Source organism: Megalopta genalis, chromosome 12 (genome assembly GCF_051020955.1).
Source record: "Megalopta genalis isolate 19385.01 chromosome 12, iyMegGena1_principal, whole genome shotgun sequence".
Taxonomy (NCBI): Eukaryota; Metazoa; Arthropoda; class Insecta; order Hymenoptera; family Halictidae; genus Megalopta; species Megalopta genalis.
Window position 1 is genome coordinate 51,999 of NC_135024.1, and position 23,102 is coordinate 75,100.

Here is a 23,102-nt window from a genome sequence, read left to right on the forward strand (position 1 = left end):
AAACGAGTTACCTTCAAATCCATGCGAAACACATGATATAGCTTCAAATCAATGCGATGTATAAGGTTTAGCTTCAAATCCATGCGAAACAAATGATTTTGCTTCAATTACTTGCGATATAAGTGATATGGCTTCATATGCTGGCGAAATAAACGAGTTAGCTTCAATCCATGCGAAACACATGATGTAGGATCAAATCAATGCGATGTAGAAAGATTAGCATCAAATCCATGCGAAACACATGATGTAGCTTCAAATCAATGCGATGTAGAAGGTTTAGCTTCATATCCATGCGAAACACATGATGTAGCTTCAAATAAATTCGATGTAGAAGGTTTAGCCTCAAATCAATGCGATACAAATGATTTTGCATCAAATACGAGCGATATAAGTGACATAGCTTCAAATGCTGGCGAAATAATCGAGATAGCTTGAAATCCATGCGAAACACATGATGTAGCTTCAACTCAATGCGATGTACATTATTTAGCTTCAAATCCATGCGAGACAAATTATTTAGCTTCAGTTACTTGCGATATAAGTGATATAGCTTCAAATGCTGGCGAAATAAACGAGTTTGCATCAAATCCATGCGAAAGACATGATGTAGGTTCAAATCAATGCGATGTAGAAAGATTAGTATCAAATCCATGCGAAACACATGATGTAGCTGCAAATCAATGCGATGTAGATTGCTTAGCTTCAAATCCATGCGAAACAAATGATTTAGCTTCAAATACTTGCGATATAAGTGATATAGCTTCAAATGCTTTCGAAATAAACGAGTTACCTTCAAATCCATGCGAGACACATGATATAGCTTCAAATCAATGCGGTGTAGAAGGTTTAGTTTCAAATCCATGCGTAACAAATGATTTTGTTTCAAATACTTGCGATATAAGTGATATAGCTTCAAGTGCTGGCGAAATAAACGAGTTTGCATCAAATCCATGCGAAAGACATGATGTAGGTTCAAATCAATGCGATGTAGAAAGATTAGTATCAAATCCATGCGAAACACATGATGTAGCTGCAAATCAATGCGATGTAGATTGTTTAGCTTCAAATCCATGCGAAACAAATGATTTAGCTTCAAATACTTGCGACATAAGTAATATAGCTGCAAATGCTGGCGAAATAATCGAGTTAGCTTCAAATCCATGCCAAACACATGATGTAGGTTCAAACCAACGCGATGTAGAAAGATTAGCATCAAATCCATGCGAAACACATGATGTAGCTTCAAATCAATGCGATGTAGATTGTTTGGAATCAAATCCATGCGAAACAAATGATTTAGCTTCAAATGCTTGCGATATAAGTGATATAGCTTCAAATGCTGGCGAAATAAACGAGTTACCTTCAAATCCATGCGAAACACATAATGTAGCTGCAAATCAATGCGATGTAGATTGTTTAGCTTCAAATCCATGCGAAACACATGATGTAGCTTCAAATCAATGCGATGTACATTATTTAGCTTCGAATCCATGCGAGACAAATTATTTAGGTTCAGTTACTTGCGATATAAGTGATATAGCTTCAAATGCTGGCGAAATAAACGAGTTAGCTTCAAATCCATGCCAAACTCATGATGTAGATTAAAATCAGTGCGATGTAGAAAGATTAGCATCAAATCCATGCGAAACACATGATGTAGCTTCAAATCAATGCGATGAAGATTATTTAGCTTCAAATCCATGCGAGACAAATTATTTAGCTTCAGTTACTTGCGATATAAGTGATATAGCTTCAAATGCTGGCGAAATAAACGAGTTAGCTTCTAATCCATGCCAAACACATGATGTAGATTAAAATCAATGCGATGTAGAAAGTTTAGCTTCAAATTCCTGCGAAACACATGATGTAGCTTCAAATCAATGCGATGTAGATTGTTTAGCTTCAAATCCATGCGAAACAAATGATTTAGCTTCAAATACTTGCGATATAAGTGATACAGCTTCAAATGCTGGCGAAATAATCGAGTTAGCTTCAAATCCAAGCGAAGCACATGATGTAGCTTCAAATCAATGCGATGTAGAAGGTTTAGCTTCAAATCCAGGCGAAACAAATGATTTAGCTTCAAATAAATGTCAAACAAACGAGTTAGCTTCAAATCCATGCGAAACACATGATGTAGCTTCAAATCATTGCGATGTATAAGGTTTAGCTTCAAATCCATGCGAAACACATGATGTAGCTTCAAATCAATGCGATGTAGAAGGTTTGGCTTCAGATCCATTCGAAACAAATGATTTGGCTTCAAATACTTGCGATATAAGTGATATAGCTTCCAATGCTGGCGAAATAAACGAGTTAGCTTCAAATCCATGCGAAACATATGACGTAGGTTCAAATCTAAGCGATGTAGAAGGATTAGTTTCAAATCCATGCAAAACAAATGATTTAGCTACAAATACTTGCGATATAAGTGATATAGCTTCAAATGCTGGCGAAATAAACGAGTTGGCTTCAAATCCATGCGAAACACATAATGTAGCTTCAAATCAATGCGATGTAGGAGGTTTGGCTTGAAATGCATGCGAAACAAAGGATGTAGCTTCAAATCAATGCGATGTAGAAGGTTTGGCTTGAAATCCATGCGAAACGAAAGATTTATCTTCAAATACTTGCGATATAAGTGATATAGCATCAAATGCTGACGAAATAAACGAGATAGCTTCAAATCCATGCGAAACCCACGATGTAGCTTCAAATTAATGCGATGTAGAAGGTTTAGCTACAAATCCATGCGAAACAAATGATTTAGCTACAAATACTTGCGATACAAGTGATATAGCTTCAAATGCTGGCGAAATAAACGAGTTGGCTTCAGACCCATGCGAAAACCACGATGTAGCATGAAATTAATGCGATGTGGAAGTTTTAGCTTCAAATCCATGCGAAACAAATGATTTAGCTACAAATACTTGCGATGTAAGTGATATAGCTTCAAATGCTGACGAAATAAACGAGATAGCTTCAAACCCATGCGAAAACCACGATGTAGATTGAAATTAATGCGATGTGGAAGGTTTAGCTTCAAATCCATGCGAAAGAAATACTTTAACTTCAAATACTTGCGATATAAGTGATATAGTTTCAAATTCTGGCGAAATAAACGAGTTAGCTTCAAATCCATGCGGAACTCATGATGTAGCTTCAAATCAATGCCATGTATAAGGTTTAGCTTCAAATCCATGCGAAACAAATGATTTAGCTTCAAATACTTGCGTTATAAGTGATATAGCTTCAAATTCTGACGAAATAATCGAGTTAGCTTCAACTCCATGCGAAACCAATGATGTAGCTTCAGATCAATACGATGTTGAAGCTTTAACTTCAGTTCCATGTGTAGCAAGCGATATAAGTTGTCTAGCGTCAAATGCTGGCGAAATAAACGAGTTAGCTTCAAATCCATGCGAATCACATGATGTAGCTTCAAATCAATGATATGTAGAAGGTTTATCTTCAAATCCATGCGAAACAAATGATTTAGCTACAAATACTTGCGATGTAAGTGATATAGTTTCAAATGGTGGCGAAATAAACGAGAAAGCGTCAAATCCATGCGAAACCCACGATGTAGCTTCAAATTAATGCGATGTAGAAGGTTTAGCTTCAAATCCATGCGAAACAAATGATTTAGCTACAAATACTTGCGATACAAGTGATATAGCTTCAAATGCTGGCGAAATAAACGAGATAGCTTCAAATCCATGCGAAATCCACGATGTAGCTTCAAATTAATGCGATGTAGAAGGTTTAGCTTCAAATCCATGCGAAAGAAATGCTTTAGCTTCAAATACTTGCGATATAAGTGATGTAGCTTCAAATGCAGGCGAAATAAACGAGTTAGCTTCAAATCCATGCGGAATACATGATGTAGGTTCAAATCAACGCGATGTATAAGGTTTAGCTTCAAATCCATGCGTAACAAATGATTTAGCTACAAATACTTGCGACACAAGTGATATAGCTTCAAATGCTGGCGAAATAAACGAGTTGGCTTCAAATCCATGCGAAACACATGATGTAGCTTCAAATCACCGCGATGTGTAAGGTTTATCTTCAAATCCATGCGAAACATATAATTTAGCTCCAAATACTTGCGATATAAGCGATATAGCTTCAACTGCAGGCAAAATAAACGAGTTAGCTTCAAATCCATGCGGAACACATGATGTAGATTCAAATCAATGCTATGTAGAAGGTTTAGCTACAAATACATGCGAAACAAATGATTTAGCTTCAAATACTTGCGATATAAGTGATATAGTTTCAAATGCTGGCGAAATAAACGAGATAGCTTCAAATCCATGCGAAACCCACGATGTAGCTTCAAATTAATGCGATGTAGAAGGTTTAGCTTCAAATCCATGCGAAACAAATGATTTAGCTACAAATACTTGCGATACAAGTGATATAGCTTCAAATGCTGGCGAAATAAACGAGTTAGCTGCAAATCCATGCGAAACACATGATGTAGCTTCAAATCAATGCGATGTAGGAGGTTTGGCTTGAAATGCATGCGAAACAAAGGATGTAGCTTCAAATCAATGCGATGTAGAAGGTTTGGCTTGAAATCCATGCGAAACGAAAGATTTATCTTCAAATACTTGCGATATAAGTGATATAGCATCAAATGCTGACGAAATAAACGAGATAGCTTCAAATCCATGCGAAACCCACGATGTAGCTTCAAATTAATGCGATGTAGAAGGTTTAGCTGCAAATCCATGCGAAACAAATGATTTAGCTACAAATACTTGCGATATAAGTGATATAGCTTCAAATGCAGGCGAAATAAACGAGTTAGCTTTAAATCCATGCGGAATACATGATGTAGCTTCAAATTAATGCGATGTAGAAGGTTTAGCTACAAAACCATGCGAAACAAATGATTTAGCTACAAATACTTGCGATACAAGTGATATAGCTTCAAATGCTGGCGAAATAAACGAGTTGGCTTCAAATCCATGCGAAACACATGTTGTAGCATCAAATCAATGCGATGTAGAAGGCTTAGCTTCAATTCCATGCGAAAGAAATGCTTTAGCTTCAAATACTTGCGATATAAGTGATATAGTTTCAAATGCTGGCGAAATAAACGAGATAGATTCAAATCCATGCGAAACCCACGATGTACCTTCAAATTAATGCGATGTAGAAGGTTCAGCTACAAATCCATGTGAAACAAATGATTTAGCTTCAAATACTTGCGATATAAGTGATATAGTTTCAAATTCTGGCGAAATAATCGTGTTAGCTTCAAATCCATGCGGAACACATGATGTAGCTTCAAATCAATGCGAGGTAGAAGGTTTGGCGTGAAATCCATGCGAAACAAATGATTCAGCTTCAACTACTTGCGATATAAGTGATATAACTTCAAATGCTGGCGAAATAAACGAGATAGCTTCAAATCCATGCGAAACCCACGATGTAGCTTCAAATTAATGCGATGTAGAAGGTTTAGCTTCAAACCTATGCGAAACAAATGATTTAGCTACAAATACTTGCGATACAAGTGATATAGCTTCAAATGCAGGCGAATAAACGAGTTTGCTTCAAATCCATGCGAAACACATGATGTAGCTTCAAATCAAAACGATGAAGATGGTTTAGAATCAAATCCATGCGAAACAAATGATTTAGCTACAAATACGTGCGATATAAGTGATATAGCTTAAAATGCTGGCGAAATAAACGAGTTGGCTTCAAATCCATGCGAAACATATGATGTAGCTTCAAATCAATGCGATGTAGATTGTTTAGCTTCAAATCCATGCGAAACAAATGATTTAGCTTCAAATACTTGCGATATAAGTGATATAGCTTCAAATGATGGCGAAATAAACGAGTTACCTTCAAATCCATGCGAGGCACATGATATAGCTTCAAATCAATGCGATGTATAAGGTTTAGCTTCAAATCCATGCGAAACAAATGATTAAGCTACAAATACTTGCGATGTAAGTGATATAGCTTCAAATGCTGGCGAAATAAACGAGTTACCTTCAAATCCATGCGAAACATATGATGTAGCTTCAAATCAATGCGATGTAGAGTGTTTAGCTTCAAATCCATGCGAAACAAATGATTTAGCTTCAAATACTTGCGATATAAGTGATTTAGCTTCAAATGCTGGCGAAATAAACAAGTTACCTTCAAATCCATGCGAAACACATGATGTAGCTTCAAATCAATGCGATGTAGATTGTTTAGCTTCAAATCCATGCGAGACAAATGATTTAGCTTCAAATACTTGCGATATAAGTGATATAGCTTCAAATGCCGGCGAAATAAACGAGTTACCTTCAAATCCATGCGAAACATATGATGTAGCTTCAAATCAATGCGATGTAGATTGTTTAGCTTCAAATCCATGCGAAACAAATGATTTAGCTTCAAATACTTGCGATGTAAGTGATATAGCTTCAAATGCTGGCGAAATAAACGAGTTACCTTCAAATCCATGCGAAACATATGATGTAGCTTCAAATCAATGCGATGTAGAGTGTTTAGCTTCAAATCCATGCGAAACAAATGATTTAGCTTCAAATACTTGCGATATAAGTGATTTAGCTTCAAATGCTGGCGAAATAAACAAGTTACCTTCAAATCCATGCGAAACACATGATGTAGCTTCAAATCAATGCGATGTAGATTGTTTAGCTTCAAATCCATGCGAGACAAATGATTTAGCTTCAAATACTTGCGATATAAGTGATATAGCTTCAAATGCCGGCGAAATAAACGAGTTACCTTCAAATCCATGCGAAACATATGATGTAGCTTCAAATCAATGCGATGTAGATTGTTTAGCTTCAAATCCATGCGAAACAAATGATTTAGCTTCAAATACTTGCGATATAAGTGATATAGCTTCAAATGATGGCGAAATAAACGAGTTACCTTCAAATCCATGCGAGACACATGATATAGCTTCAAATCAATGCGATGTATAAGGTTTAGCTTCAAATCCATGCGAAACAAATGATTTAGCTTCAATTACTTGCGATATAAGTGATATAGCTTCAAGTGCTGGCGAAATAACCGAGTAAGCTTCAAATCCATGCGAAACACAGGATGTAGGTTCAAATCAATGCGACGTAGATTGTTTAGCTTCAAATCCATGCGAAACAAATGATTAAGCTACAAATACTTGCGATGTAAGTGATATAGCTTCAAATGCTGGCGAAATAAACAAGTTACCTTCAAATCCATGCGAAACACATGATGTAGCTTCTAATCAATGCGATGTAGATTATTTAGCTTCAAATCCATGCGAGACAAATTATTTAGCTTCAAATACTTGCGATATAAATAATATAGCTTCTAGTGCTGGCGAAATAACCGAGTTAGCTTCAAATCCATGCGAAACACAGGATGTAGGTTCAAATCAATGCGATGTAGAAAGATTAGCATCAAATCCATGCCAAACACATGATGTAGCTTCAAATCAATGCGATGTAGTTTGTTTAGCTTCAAATCCATGCGAAACAAATGATTTAGCTTCAATTACTAGCGATATAAATGATATAGCTTCAAATGCTGGCGAAATAAACGAGTTAGCTTCAAATCCATGCGAAACACGTGATGTAGGTTCAAATCAATGCGATGTAGAAAGATTAGCTTCAAATCCATGCGAAACACATGATGTAGGTTCAAATCAATGCGATGTAGAAAAATTAGCATCAAATCCATGCGAAACACATGATGTAGCTTCAAATACTTGCGATATAAGTGATATAGTTTCAAATGCTGGCGAAATAAACGAGTTAGCTTCAAATCCATGCGAAACACATGATGTAGGTTCAAATCAATGCGATGCAGAAAGATTAGCTTCAAATCTATGCGAAACACATGATGTAGCTTCAAATCAATGCGATGTAGAAGGATTAGCTACAAATCCATGCGAAACAAATGATTTAGCTTCAATTACTTGCCATATACGTGATATAGCTGCAAATGCAGGCGAAACGAACGAGTTAGCTTCAAATCAATGCGAAACACATAATGTAGCTTCAAATCAATGAGATGTAGGAGGTATAGCTTCAAATCCATGCGAAACAAATGATTTAGCTTCAAATACGAGCGATATAAGTGATATAGCTTCAAATGCTGGCGAAATAAACGAGTTACATTCAAATCCATGCGATTCACATGAGATAGCTTCAAATCAATGCAATGTAGAAGATTTAGCTTCAAATCTATGCGACACAAATGATTTAGCTTCAAATACGAGCGATATAAGTGATATAGCTTCAAATGCTGGGGCGAATTAATCGAGTTAGCTTCAAATCCATGCGAGACAGATGATGTAGCTTCAAATCAATGCGATGTAGAAAGTATAGCTTCAAATTCCTGCGAAACAAATGATTTAGCTTCAAATACTTGCGATATAAGTGATATAGCTTCAAATGCTGTCGAAATAAACGAGTTACCTTCAAATCCATGCGAAACACATGATATAGCTTCAAATCAATGCGATGTATAAGGTTTAGCTTCAAATCCATGCGAAACAAATGATTTTGCTTCAATTACTTGCGATATAAGTGATATGGCTTCATATGCTGGCGAAATAAACGAGTTAGCTTCAATCCATGCGAAACACATGATGTAGGATCAAATCAATGCGATGTAGAAAGATTAGCATCAAATCCATGCGAAACACATGATGTAGCTTCAAATCAATGCGATGTAGAAGGTTTAGCTTCAAATCCATGCGAAACACATGATGTAGCTTCAAATAAATTCGATGTAGAAGGTTTAGCCTCAAATCAATGCGATACAAATGATTTTGCATCAAATACGAGCGATATAAGTGACATAGCTTCAAATGCTGGCGAAATAATCGAGATAGCTTGAAATCCATGCGAAACACATGATGTAGCTTCAACTCAATGCGATGTACATTATTTAGCTTCAAATCCATGCGAGACAAATTATTTAGCTTCAGTTACTTGCGATATAAGTGATATAGCTTCAAATGCTGGCGAAATAAACGTGTTAGCTTCAAATCCATGCCAAACACATGATGTAGATTAAAATCAATGCGATGTAGAAAGATTAGCATCAAATCCATGCGAAACACATGATGTAGCTTCAAATCAATGCGATGTAGATTGCTTAGCTTCAAATCCATGCGAAACAAATGATTTAGCTTCAAATACTTGCGATATAAGTGATATAGCTTCAAATGCTTTCGAAATAAACGAGTTACCTTCAAATCCATGCGAGACACATGATATAGCTTCAAATCAATGCGGTGTAGAAGGTTTAGTTTCAAATCCATGCGTAACAAATGATTTTGTTTCAAATACTTGCGATATAAGTGATATAGCTTCAAGTGCTGGCGAAATAAACGAGTTTGCATCAAATCCATGCGAAAGACATGATGTAGGTTCAAATCAATGCGATGTAGAAAGATTAGCATCAAATCCATGCGAAACACATGATGTAGCTTCAAATCAATACGATGTAGATTATTTAGCTTCAAATCCATGCGAAACAAATGATTTAGCTTCAAATACTTGCGACATAAGTAATATAGCTGCAAATGCTGGCGAAATAATCGAGTTAGCTTCAAATCCATGCCAAACACATGATGTAGGTTCAAACCAACGCGATGTAGAAAGATTAGCATCAAATCCATGCGAAACACATGATGTAGCTTCAAATCAATGCGATGTGGATTGTTTAGCTTCAAATCCATGCGAAACAAATGATTTAGCTTCAAATGCTTGCGATATAAGTGATATAGCTTCAAATGCTGGCGAAATAAACGAGTTACCTTCAAATCCATGCGAAACACATAATGTAGCTGCAAATCAATGCGATGTAGATTGTTTAGCTTCAAATCCATGCGAAACACATGATGTAGCTTCAAATCAATGCGATGTACATTATTTAGCTTCAAATCCATGCGAGACAAATTATTTAGGTTCAGTTACTTGCGATATAAGTGATATAGCTTCAAATGCTGGCGAAATAAACGAGTTAGCTTCAAATCCATGCCAAACTCATGATGTAGATTAAAATCAATGCGATGTAGAAAGATTAGCATCAAATCCATGCGAAACACATGATGTAGCTTCAAATCAATGCGATGAAGATTATTTAGCTTCAAATCCATGCGAGACAAATTATTTAGCTTCAGTTACTTGCGATATAAGTGATATAGCTTCAAATGCTGGCGAAATAAACGAGTTAGCTTCTAATCCATGCCAAACACATGATGTAGATTAAAATCAATGCGATGTAGAAAGTTTAGCTTCAAATTCCTGCGAAACACATGTTGTAGCATCAAATCATTGCGATGTAGAAGGCTTAGCTTCAAATCCATGCGAAACAAATGATTTAGCTTCGAATACTTGCGATGTAAGTGATGTAGCTTCAAATGCAGGCGAAATAAACGAGTTAGCTTCAAATCCATGCGGAATACATGATGTATCTTCAAATCAAAGCGATGAAGATGGTTTAGAATGAAATCCATGCGAAACAAATGATTTAGCTACAAATACTTGCGATACAAGTGATATAGCTTCAAATGCTGGCGAAATAAACGACTTGGCTTCAAATCCATGCGAAACACATGTTGTAGCATCAAATCATTGCGATGTAGAAGGCTTAGCTTCAAATCCATGCGAAAGAAATGCTTTAGCTTCAAATACTTGCGATATAAGTGATGTAGCTTCAAATGCAGGCGAATAAACGAGTTTGCTTCAAATCCATGCGAAACACATGATGTAGCTTCAAATCAATTGCCATGTAGGAGGTTTGGCTTGAAATGCATGCGAAACAAAGGTTGTAGCTTCAAATCAATGCGATGTAGAAGGTTTGGCTTGAAATCCATGCGAAACAAAAGATTTAGCTTCAAATACTTGCGATATAAGTGATATAGCATCAAATGCTGACGAAATAAACGAGATAGCTTCAAATCCATGCGAAACCCACGATGTAGCTTCAAATTAATGCGATGTAGAAGGTTTAGCATCAAACCCATGCGAAACAAATGATTTAGCTACAAATACTTGCGATACAAGTGATATAGCTTCAAATGCTGGCGAAATAAACGAGTTGGCTTCAAATCCATGCGATACACATGTTGTAGCATCAAATCATTGCGATGTAGAAGGCTTAGCTTCAAATCCATGCGAAAGAAAAGCTTTAGCTTCGAATACTTGCGATATAAGTCATGTAGCTTCAAATGCAGGCGAAATAAACGAGTTAGCTTCAAATCCATGCGGAATACATGATGTAGCTTCAAATGAAAGAGATGAAGATGGTTTAGAATCAAATCCATGCGAAACAAATGATTTAGCTACAAATACGTGCGTTATAAGTGATATAGCTTAAAATGCTGGCGAAATAAACGAGTTGGCTTCAAATCCATGCGAAACAGATGTTGTAGCATCAAATCAATGCGATGTAGAAAGCTTAGCTTCAAATCCATGCGAAAGAAATGCTTTAGCTTCAAATACTTGCGATATAAGGTGATGTAGCTTCAAATGTAGGCCAAATAAACGAGTTAGCTTCAAATCCATGCGGAACACATGATGTAGATTCAAATCAATGCTATGTAGAAGGTTTAGTTACAAATCCATGCGAAAGAAATGCTTTAACTTCAAATACTTGCGATATAAGTGATATAGTTTCAAATTCTGGCGAAATAAACGAGTTAGCTTCAAATCCATGCGGAACTCATGATGTAGCTTCAAATCAATGCCATGTATAAGGTTTAGCTTCAAATCCATGCGAAACAAATGATTTAGCTTCAAATACTTGCGTTATAAGTGATATAGCTTCAAATTCTGACGAAATAATCGAGTTAGCTTCAACTCCATGCGAAACCAATGATGTAGCTTCAGATCAATACGATGTTGAAGCTTTAACTTCAGTTCCATGTGTAGCAAGCGATATAAGTTGTCTAGCGTCAAATGCTGGCGAAATAATCGAGTTAGCTTCAAATCCATGAGGAACACATGATGTAGCTTCAAAACAATGCGATGTTGAAGGTTTAGCTTCAAATCCATGCGAGACAAATGATTTATCTTCAAAAACTTGCGATATAAGTGATATATTTTCAAATTCTGGCGAAATTATCGAGTTAGCTTCAACTCCATGCGAAACCAATGATGTAGCTTCAAATCAATGCGATGTTGAAGGTTTAACTTCAAATCCATGTGTAGCAAGCGATTTAACCTCAAATACTTGCGATATAAGTTGTCTAGCGTCAAATGCTGGCGAAATAATCGAGATAGCTTCAAATCCATGCGAATCACATGATGTAGCTTCAAATCAATGCTATGTAGAAGGTTTATCTTCAAATCCATGCGAATCAAATGATTTAGCTTCAAATACTTGCGATATAAGTGATGTAGCTTCAAATGCTGGCGAAATAAACGAGTTGGCTTCAAATCCATGCGAAACACATGTTGTAGCATCAAATCATTGCGATGTAGAAGGCTTAGCTTCAAATCCATGCGAAAGAAATGCTTTAGCTTCGAATACTTGCGATATAAGTGATGTAGCTTAAAATGCAGGCGAAATAAACGAGTTAGCTTCAAATCCATGCGGAATACATGATGTAGCTTCAAATCAAAGCGATGTAGAAGGTTTGGCTTCAAATCCATGCGAAACAAATGATTTAGCTACAAATACTTGGGATACAAGTGAAATAGCTTCAAATGCTGGCGAAATAATCGAGTTGGCTTCAAATCCATGCGAAACACATGTTGTAGCATCAAATCATTGCGATGTAGAAGGCTTAGCTTCAAATCCATGCGAAAGAAATGCTTTAGCTTCAAATACTTGCGATATAAGTGATGTAGCTTCAAATGCAGGCGAAATAAACGAGTTAGCTTCAAATCCATGCGGAATACATGATGTAGGTTCAAATCAACGCGATGTATAAGGTTTAGCTTCAAATCCATGCGTAACAAATGATTTAGCTACAAATACTAGCGACACAAGTGATATAGCTTCAAATGCTGGCGAAATAAACGAGTTGGCTTCAAATCCATGCGAAACACATGATGTAGCTTCAAATCAACGCGATGTGTAAGGTTTATCTTCAAATCCATGCGAAACATATAATTTAGCTCCAAATACTTGCGATATACGTGATATAGCTTCAAATGCAGGCGAAACAAACGTGTTTGCTTCAAATGCATGCGAAACACATGTCTAAGCTTCAAATAAATGCGATGTAGAACGTTTAGCTTCAAATCCATGCGAAACAAATGATTTAGCTTCAAATAGTTCCGATATAAGCGATATAGCTTCAACTGCAGGCAAAATAAACGAGTTCGCTTCAAATCCATGCGGAACACATGATGTAGATTCAAATCAATGCTATGTAGAAGGTTTAGCTACAAATCCATGCGAAACAAATGATTTAGTTTCAAATACTTGCGATATAAGTGATATAGCTTCAAATGCTGGCGAAATAAACGAGTTGGCTTCAAATCCATGCGAAACACATGTTGTAGCATCAAATCAATGCGATGTAGAAGGCTTAGCTTCAAATCCATGCGAAAGAAATGCTTTAGCTTCAAATACTTGCGATATAAGTGATATAGCTTCAAATGCAGGCAAAATAAACGAGTTAGCTTCAAATCCATGCGGAACACATGATGTAGATTCAAATCAATACTATGTAGAAGGTTTAGCTACAAATCCATGCGAAACAAATGATTTAGCTTCAAATACTTGCGATATAAGTGATATAGTTTCAAATGCTGGCGAAATAAACGAGATAGCTTCAAATCCATGCGAAACCCACGATGTAGCCTTAAATTATTGCGATGTAGAAGGTTTAGCTTCAAATCCATGCGAAACAAATGATTTAGCTACAAATACTTGCGATACAAGTGATATAGCTTCAAATGCTGGCGAAACAAACGAGTTGGCTCCAAATCCATGCTAAACACATGATGTAGCTTCAAATCAATGCGATGTAGAAGGTTTAGCTTCAAATCCATGCGAGAGGAATGCTTTAGCTTAAAATACTTGCGATATAAGTGATGTAGCTTCAAATGCAGGCGAAATAAACGAGTTAGCTTCAAATCCATGAGGAACACATGATGTAGCTTCAAATCAATGCGATGTATAAGGTTTAGCTTCAAATCCATGCGAGACAAATGATTTATCTTCAAAAACTTGCGATATAAGTGATATATTTTCAAATTCTGGCGAAATTATCGAGTTAGCTTCAACTCCATGCGAAACCAATGATGTTGCTTCAAATCAATGCGATGTTGAAGGTTTAACTTCAAATCCATGCGAATCAAATGATTTAGATTCAAATACTTGCGATATAAGTGATGTAGCTTCTAATGCAGGCCAAATAAACGAGTTAGCTTCAAATCCATGCGGAACACATGATGTAGATTCAAATCAATGCTATGTAGAAGGTTTAGCTTCAAATGCATGCGAAACAAATGATTTAGCTTCAAATACTTGCGATATATGTGATATAACTTCAAATGCTGGCGAAATAAACGAGATAGCTTCAAATCCATGCGAAACCCACGATGTAGCTTCAAATTAATGCGATGTAGAAGGTTTAGCTTCAAATCCATGCGAAACAAATGATTTAGCATCAAATACTTGCGATATAAGTGATATAACTTCAAATTCTGGCGAAATAATCGAGTTAGCTACAACTCCATGCGAAACCAATAATGTAGCTTCAGATCAATACGATGTTGAAGGTTTAACTTCAAATCCATGTGTAGCAAGCGATTTAACTTCAAATACTTGCGATATAAGTTGTCTAGCATCAAATGCTGGCGAAAAAATCGAGTTGGCTTCAAATCCATGCGAATCACTTGATGTAGCTTCAAATCAGTGCTAAGTAGAAGGTTTAGCTGCAAATGCATACGAATCAAATGATTTAGCTTCAAATACATGCGACATAAGTGATATAGCTTCAAATACTTGCGATATAAGGAATGTAGCTTCAAATGCTGGCGAAATAAACGAGTTTTCTTCAAATCCATGCGAAACACATGATGTAGGTTCAAATCAAAGCGATGTAGAAGGATTGGTTTCAAATCCATGTTAAACAAATGATCTTGATTCAAATACTTGTGATTTAAGTGATATGGCTTCAAATGCAGGCGAAATAAACGATTTAGCATCAAATCCATGCGGAACACATGATGTAGCTTCAAATCAATGCTATGTAAAAGGTTTATCTTCAAATCCATGCGAATCAAATGATTTAGCTTCAAATACTTGCGATATAAGTGATATAGCTTCAAATGCTGGCGAAATACCCGAGTTAGCTTAAAATGCATGCGAAACACATGATGTAGCATCAAATCAATGCAATGTGTAAGGTTTAGCTTCAAATCAATGCGATGTAGAAGGCTTAGCTTCAAATCCATGCGAAAGAAATGCTTTAGCTTCAAATACTTGCGATATAAGTGATGTAGCTTCAAATGCAGGCGAAATAAACGAGTTAGCTTCAAATCCATGCGGAATACATGATGTAGCTTCAAATCAATGCGATGTAGAATGTTTGGCTTGAAATCCATGCGAAACAATTGATGTAGCTTCAAATCAATACGATGTAGAAGGTTTGGCTTGAAATCCATGCGAAACAAATGATTTAGCTTCAAATACTTGCGATATAAGTGATATAGCTTCAAATGCTGACGAAATAAACGAGATAGCTTCAAACCCATGCGAAAACCACGATGTAGCTTGAAATTAATGCGATGTGGAAGGTTTAGCTTCAAATCCATGCGAAACAAATGATTTAGCTACAAATACTTGCATGTAAGTGATATAGCTTCAAATGCTGGCGAAATAAACGAGTTGGCTTCAAATCCATGCGAAACACATGTTGTAGCATAAAATCATTGCGATGTAGAAGGCTTAGCTTCAAATCCATGCGAAAGGAATGCTTTAGCTTCAAATACTTGCGATATATGTGATGTCGCTTCAAATGCAGGCGAATAAACGAGTTTGCTTCAAATCCATGCGAAACACATGATGTAGCTTCAAATCAATGCCATGTAGGAGGTTTGGCTTGAAATGCATGCGAAACAAAGGATGTAGCTTCAAATCAATGCGATGTAGAAGGTTTGGCTTGAAATCCATGCGAAACGAAAGATTTATCTTCAAATACTTGCGATATAAGTGATATAGCTTCAAATGCTGGCGAAATAACCGAGTTAGCTTAAAATGCATGCGAAACACATGATGTAGCTTCAAATCAATGCAATGTGTAAGGTTTAGCTTCAAATCAATGCGATGTAGAAGGCTTAGCTTCAAATCCATGCGAAAAAATGATTTAGCTTCAAATACTTGCGATATAAGTGATATAGCTTCAAATGCTGACGAAATAAACGAGATAGCTTCAAACCCATGCGAAAACCACGATGTAGCTTGAAATTAATGCGATGTGGAAGGTTTAGCTTCAAATCCATGCGAAACAAATGATTTAGCTACAAATACTTGCATGTAAGTGATATAGCTTCAAATGCTGGCGAAATAAACGAGTTGGCTTCAAATCAATGCGAAACACATGTTGTAGCATCAAATCAATGCGATGTAGAAGGCTTAGCTTCAAATCCATGCGAAAGAAATGCTTTAGCTTCAAATACTTGCGATATAAATGATGTAGCTTCAAATGCAGGCGAAATAAACTAGTTAGCTTCAAATCCATGCGGAATACATGATGTAGATTCAAATCAACGCGATGTATAAGGTTTAGCTTCAAATCCATGCGTAACAAATGATTTAGCTACAAATACTTGCGACACAAGTGATATAGCTTCAAATGCTGGCGAAATAAACGATTTAGCTTCAAAGCCATGCGGAACACATGATGTAGCTTAAAATCTATGCGATGTAGAAGGTTTGGCTTGAAATCCATGCGAAAGAAATGCTTTAGCTTCAAATACTTGCGACATAAGTGATGTAGCTTCAAATGCAGGCGAATAAACGAGTTTGCTTCAAATCCCTGCGAAACACATGATGTAGCTTCAAATCAATGCGATGAAGATGGTTTAGAATCAAATCCATGCGAAACAAATCATTTAGCTTCAAATACTTGCGATATAAGTCATAGCTTCAAATGCAGGCGAAATAAACGATTTAGCTTCAAAGCCATGCGGAACACATGATGTAGCTTAAAATCTATGCGATGTAGAAGGTTTGGCTTGAAATCCATGCGAAACAAATGATTTAGCTTCAAATACTTGCGATATATGTGATATAGCTTCAAATGCTAACGAAATAAACGAGATAGCTTCAAACCCATGGGAAAACCACGATGTAGCATGAAATTAATGCGATGTGGAAGGTTTAGCTTCAAATCCATGCGAAACAAATGATTTAGCTACAAATACTTGCGATGTAAGTGATATAGCTTCAAATGCTGGCGAAATAAACGAGTTAGCTTCAAATCCATGCGAAACAAATGATTTAGCTACAAATACTAGCGATGTAAGTGATATAGCTTCAAATGCAGGCGAAATAAACGAGTTAGCTTCAAATCCATGCGGAATACATGATGTAGCTTCAAATCAATGCGATGTAGAAGGTTTGGCTTGAAATCCATGCGAAACAATTGATGTAGCTTCAAATCAATACGATGTAGAAGGTTTGGCTTGAAATCCATGCGAAACAAATGATTTAGCTTCAAATACTTGCGATATAAGTGATATAGCTTCAAATGCTGACGAAATAAACGAGATAGCTTCAAACCCATGCGAAAACCACGATGTAGCTTGAAATTAATGCGATGTGGAAGGTTTAGCTTCAAATCCATGCGAAACAAATGATTTAGATACAAATACTTGCATGTAAGTGATATAGCTTCAAATGCTGGCGAAATAAACGAGTTGGCTTCAAATCCATGCGAAACACATGTTGTAGCATCAAATCAATGCGATGTAGAAGGCTTAGCTTCAAATCCATGCGAAAGAAATGCTTTAGCTTCAAATACTTGCGATATAAATGATGTAGCTTCAAATGCAGGCGAAATAAACGAGTTAGCTTCAAATCCATGCGGAATACATGATGTAGATTCAAATCAACGCGATGTATAAGGTTTAGCTTCAAATCCATGCGTAACAAATGATTTAGCTACAAATACTTGCGACACAAGTGATATAGCTTCAAATGCTGGCGAAATAAATGAGTTGGTTTCAAATCCATGCGAAACACATGATGTAGCTTCAAATCAACGCGATGTATAAGGTTTATCTTCAAATCCATGCGAAACATATAATTTAGCTCCAAATACTTGCGAAATACGTGATATAGCTTCAAATGCAGGCGAAACAAACGTGTTTGCTTCAAATGCATGCGAAACACATGACTAAGCTTCAAATAAATGCGATGTAGAACGTTTACCTTCAAATCCATGCGAAACAAATGATTTAGCTTCAAATAGTTCCGATATAAGTGATATAGCTTCAACTGCTGGCGAAATAAATGAGATAGATTCAAATCCATGCGAAACCCACGATGTAGCTTCAAATTAATGCGATGTAGAAGGTTTAGCTTCAAACCCATGCGAAACAAATGATTTAGCTACAAATACTTGCGATACAAGTGATATAGCTTCAAATGCTGGCGAAATAAACGAGTTGGCTTCAAATCCATGTGAAACACATGTTGTAGCATAAAATCATTGCGATGTAGAAGGCTTAGCTTCAAATCCATGCGAAAGGAATGCTTTAGCTTCAAATACTTGCGATATATGAGATGTAGCTTCAAATGCAGGCGAATAAACGAGTTTGCTTCAAATCCATGCGAAACACATGATGTAGCTTCAAATCAATGCCATGTAGGAGGTTTGGCTTGAAATGCATGCGAAACAAAGGATGTAGCTTCAAATCAATGCGATGTAGAAGGTTTGGCTTGAAATCCATGCGAAACGAAAGATTTATCTTCAAATACTTGCGATATAAGTGATATAGCATCAAATGCTGACGAAATAAACGAGTAAGCTTCAAATCCATGCGAAACCCACGATGTAGCTTCAAATTAATGCGATGTAGAAGGTTTAGCTTCAAATCCATGCGAAACAAATGATTTAGCTACAAATACTTGCGATATAAGTGATATAGCTTCAAATGCTGGCGAAATAAACGAGTTGGCTTCAAATCCATGCGAAACACATGTTGTAGCATCAAATCAATGCGATGTAGAGGGCTTAGCTTCAAATCCATGCGAAAGAAATGCTTTAGCTTCGAATACTTGCGATATAAGTGATGTAGCTTCAAATGCAGGCGAATAAACGAGTTTGCTTCAAATCCATGCGAAACACATGATGTAGCTTCAAATCAATGCCATGTAGGAGGTTTGGCTTGAAATGCATGCGAAACAAAGGATGTAGCTTCAAATCAATGCGATGTAGAAGGTTTGGCTTGAAATCCATGCGAAACGAAAGATTTATCTTCAAATACTTGCGATATAAGTGATATAGCATCAAATGCTGACGAAATAAACGAGATGGCTTCAAATCCATGCGAAGCCCACGATGTAGCTTCAAATTAATGCGATGTAGAAGATTTAGCTTCAAATCCATGCGAAACAAATGATTTAGCTACAAATACTTGCGATATAAGTTATATAGCTTCAAATGCTGGCGAAATAAACGAGTTGGATTCAAATCCATGCGAAACACATGTTGTAGCATCAAATCAATGCGATGTTGAAGGCTTAGCTTCAAATCCATGCGAAAGAAATGCTTTAGCTTCGAATACTTGCGATATAAGTGATGTAGCTTCAAATGCAGGCGAAATAAACGAGTTAGCTTCAAATCCATGCGGAATACATGATGTAGCTTCAAATCAAAGCGATGAAGATGGTTTAGAGTCAAATCCATGCGAAACAAATGATTTAGCTACAAATACGTGCGATATAAGTGATATAGCTTAAAATGCTGGCGAAATAAACGAGTTAGCTTCAAATCCATGCGAACCACATGATGTAGTTTCAAATCAATGCTATGTAGAAGGTTTATCTTCAAATCCATGCGAATCAAATGATTTAGCATCAAATACTTGCGATATAAGTGATACAGTTTCAAATCCTGGCGAAATAAACGAGATAGCTTCAAACCCATGCGAAAACCACGATGTAGCATGAAATTAATGCGATGTGGAAGGTTTAGCTTCAAATCCATGCGAAACAAATGATTTAGCTACAAATACTTGCGATGTAAGTGAAGTAGCTTCAAATGCTGGCGAAATAAACGAGTTAGCTTCAAATCCATGCGAAACAAATGATTTAGCTACAAATACTTGCGATGTAAGTGATATAGCTTCAAATGCTGGCGAAATAAACGAGTTGGCTTCAAATCCATGCGAAACACATGTTGAAGCATCAAATCAATGCGATGTAGAAGGCTTAGCTTCAAATCCATGCGAAAGAAATGCTTTAGCTTCAAATACTTGCGATATAAGTGATGTAGCTTCAAATGCAGGCGAAATAAACGATTTAGCTTCAAATCCATGCGGAATACATGATGTAGCTTCAAATCAAAGCGATGTAGAAGGTTTGGCTTGAAATCCATGCGAAACAATTGATGTAGCTTCAAATCAATACGATGTAGAAGGTTTGGCTTGAAATCCATGCGAAACAAATGATTTAGCTTCAAATACTTGCGATATAAGTGATATAGCTTCAAATGCTGACGAAATAAACGAGATAGCTTCAAACCCATGCGAAAACCACGATGTAGCTTGAAATTAATGCGATGTGGAAGGTTTAGCTTCAAATCCATGCGAAACAAATGATTTAGCTACAAATACTTGCATGTAGGTGATATAGCTTCAAATGCTGGCGAAATAAACGAGTTGGCTTCAAATCCATGCGAAACACATGTTGTAGCATCAAATCAATGCGATGTAGAAGGCTTAGCTTCAAATCCATGCGAAAGAAATGCTTTAGCTTCAAATACTTGTAATATAAATGATGTAGCTTCAAATGCAGGCGAAATAAACGAGTTAGCTTCAAATCCATGCGGAATACATGATGTAGATTCAAATCAACGCGATGTATAAGGTTTAGCTTCAAATCCATGCGTAACAAATGATTTAGCTACAAATACTTGCGACACAAGTGATATAGCTTCAAATGCTGGCGAAATAAATGAGTTGGTTTCAAATCCATGCGAAACACATGATGTAGCTTCAAATCAACGCCATGTATAAGGTTTATCTTCAAATCCATGCGAAACATATAATTTAGCTCCAAATACTTGCGATATACGTGATATAGCTTCAAATACAGGCGAAACAAACGTGTTTGCTTCAAATGCATGCGAAACACATGACTAAGCTTCAAATAAATGCTATGTAGAACGTTTACCTTCAAATCCATGCGAAACAAATGATTTATCTTCAAATAGTGCCGATATAAGTGATATAGCTTCAACTGCTGGCGAAATAAACGAGTTGGCTTCAAATCCATGCGAAACACATGTTGTAGCATCAAATCATTGCGATGTAGAAGGCTTAGCTTCAAATCCATGCGAAAGAAATGCTTTAGCTTCAAATACTTGCGATATAAGTGATGTAGCTTCAAATGCAGGCGAATAAACGAGTTTGCTTCTAATCCATGCGAAACACATGTTGTAGCATCAAATCATTGCGATGTAGAAGGCTTAGCTTCAAATCCATGCGAAAGAAATGCTTTATCTTCAAATACTTGCGATATAAGTGATGTAGCTTCAAATGCAGGCGAATAAACGAGTTTGCTTCAAATCCATGCGAAACAAGTGATGTAGCTTCAAATCAATGCCATGTAGGAGGTTTTGCTTGAAATGCATGAGAAACAAAGGATGTAGCTTCAAATCAATGCGATGTAGAAGGTTTCGCTTGAAATCCATGCGAAAGAAATGCTTTAGCTTCAAATACTTGCGATATAAGTGACGTAGCTTCAAATGCAGGCGAATAAACGAGTTTGATTCAAATCCCTGCGAAACACATGATGTAGCTTCAAATCAATGCGATGAAGATGGTTTAGAATCAAATCCATGCGAAACAAATGATTTTGCTACAAATACTTGCGATATAAGTGATATAGCTTCAAATGCTGGCGAAATAAACGAGTTGGATTCAAATCCATGCGAAACACATGTGGTAGCATCAAATCAATGCGATGTAGAAGGCTTAGCTTCAAATCCATGCGAAAGAAATGCTTTAGCTTCGAATACTTGCGATATAAGTGATGTAGCTTCAAATGCAGGCGAAATAAACGAGTTGGCTTCAAATCCATGCGGAATACATGATGTAGCTTCAAATCAAAGCGATGAAGATGGTTTAGAGTCAAATCCATGCGAAACAAATGATTTAGCTACAAATACTTGCATGTAGGTGATATAGCTTCAAATGCTGGCGAAATAAACGAATTGGCTTCAAATCCATGCGAAACACATGTTGTAGCATCAAATCAATGCGATGTAGAAGGCTTAGCTTCAAATCCATGCGAAAGAAATGCTTTAGCTTCAAATACTTGCGATGTAAATGATGTAGCTTCAAATGCAGGCGAAATAAACGAGTTAGCTTCAAATCCATGCGGAATACATGAAGTAGATTCAAATCAACGCGATGTATAAGGTTTAGCTTCAAATTCATGCGTAACAAATGATTTAGCTACAAATACTTGCGACACAAGTGATATAGCTTCAAATGCTGGCGAAATAAATGAGTTGGTTTCAAATCCATGCGAAACACATGATGTAGCTTCAAATCAACGCGATGTATAAGGTTTATCTTCAAATCCATGCGAAACATATAATTTAGCTCCAAATACTTGCGATATACGTGATATAGCTTCAAATGCAGGCGAAACAAACGTGTTTGCTTCAAATGCATGCGAAACACATGACTAAGCTTCAAATAAATGCTATGTTGAACGTTTACCTTCAAATCCATTCGAAACAAATGATTTAGCTTCAAATAGTTCCGATATAAGTGATATAGCTTCAACTGCTGGCGAAATAAACGAGATAGCTTCAAATCCATGCGAAACCCACGATGTAGCTTCAAATTAATGCGATGTAGAAGGTTTAGCTTCAAACCCATGCGAAACAAATGATTTAGCTACAAATACTTGCGATA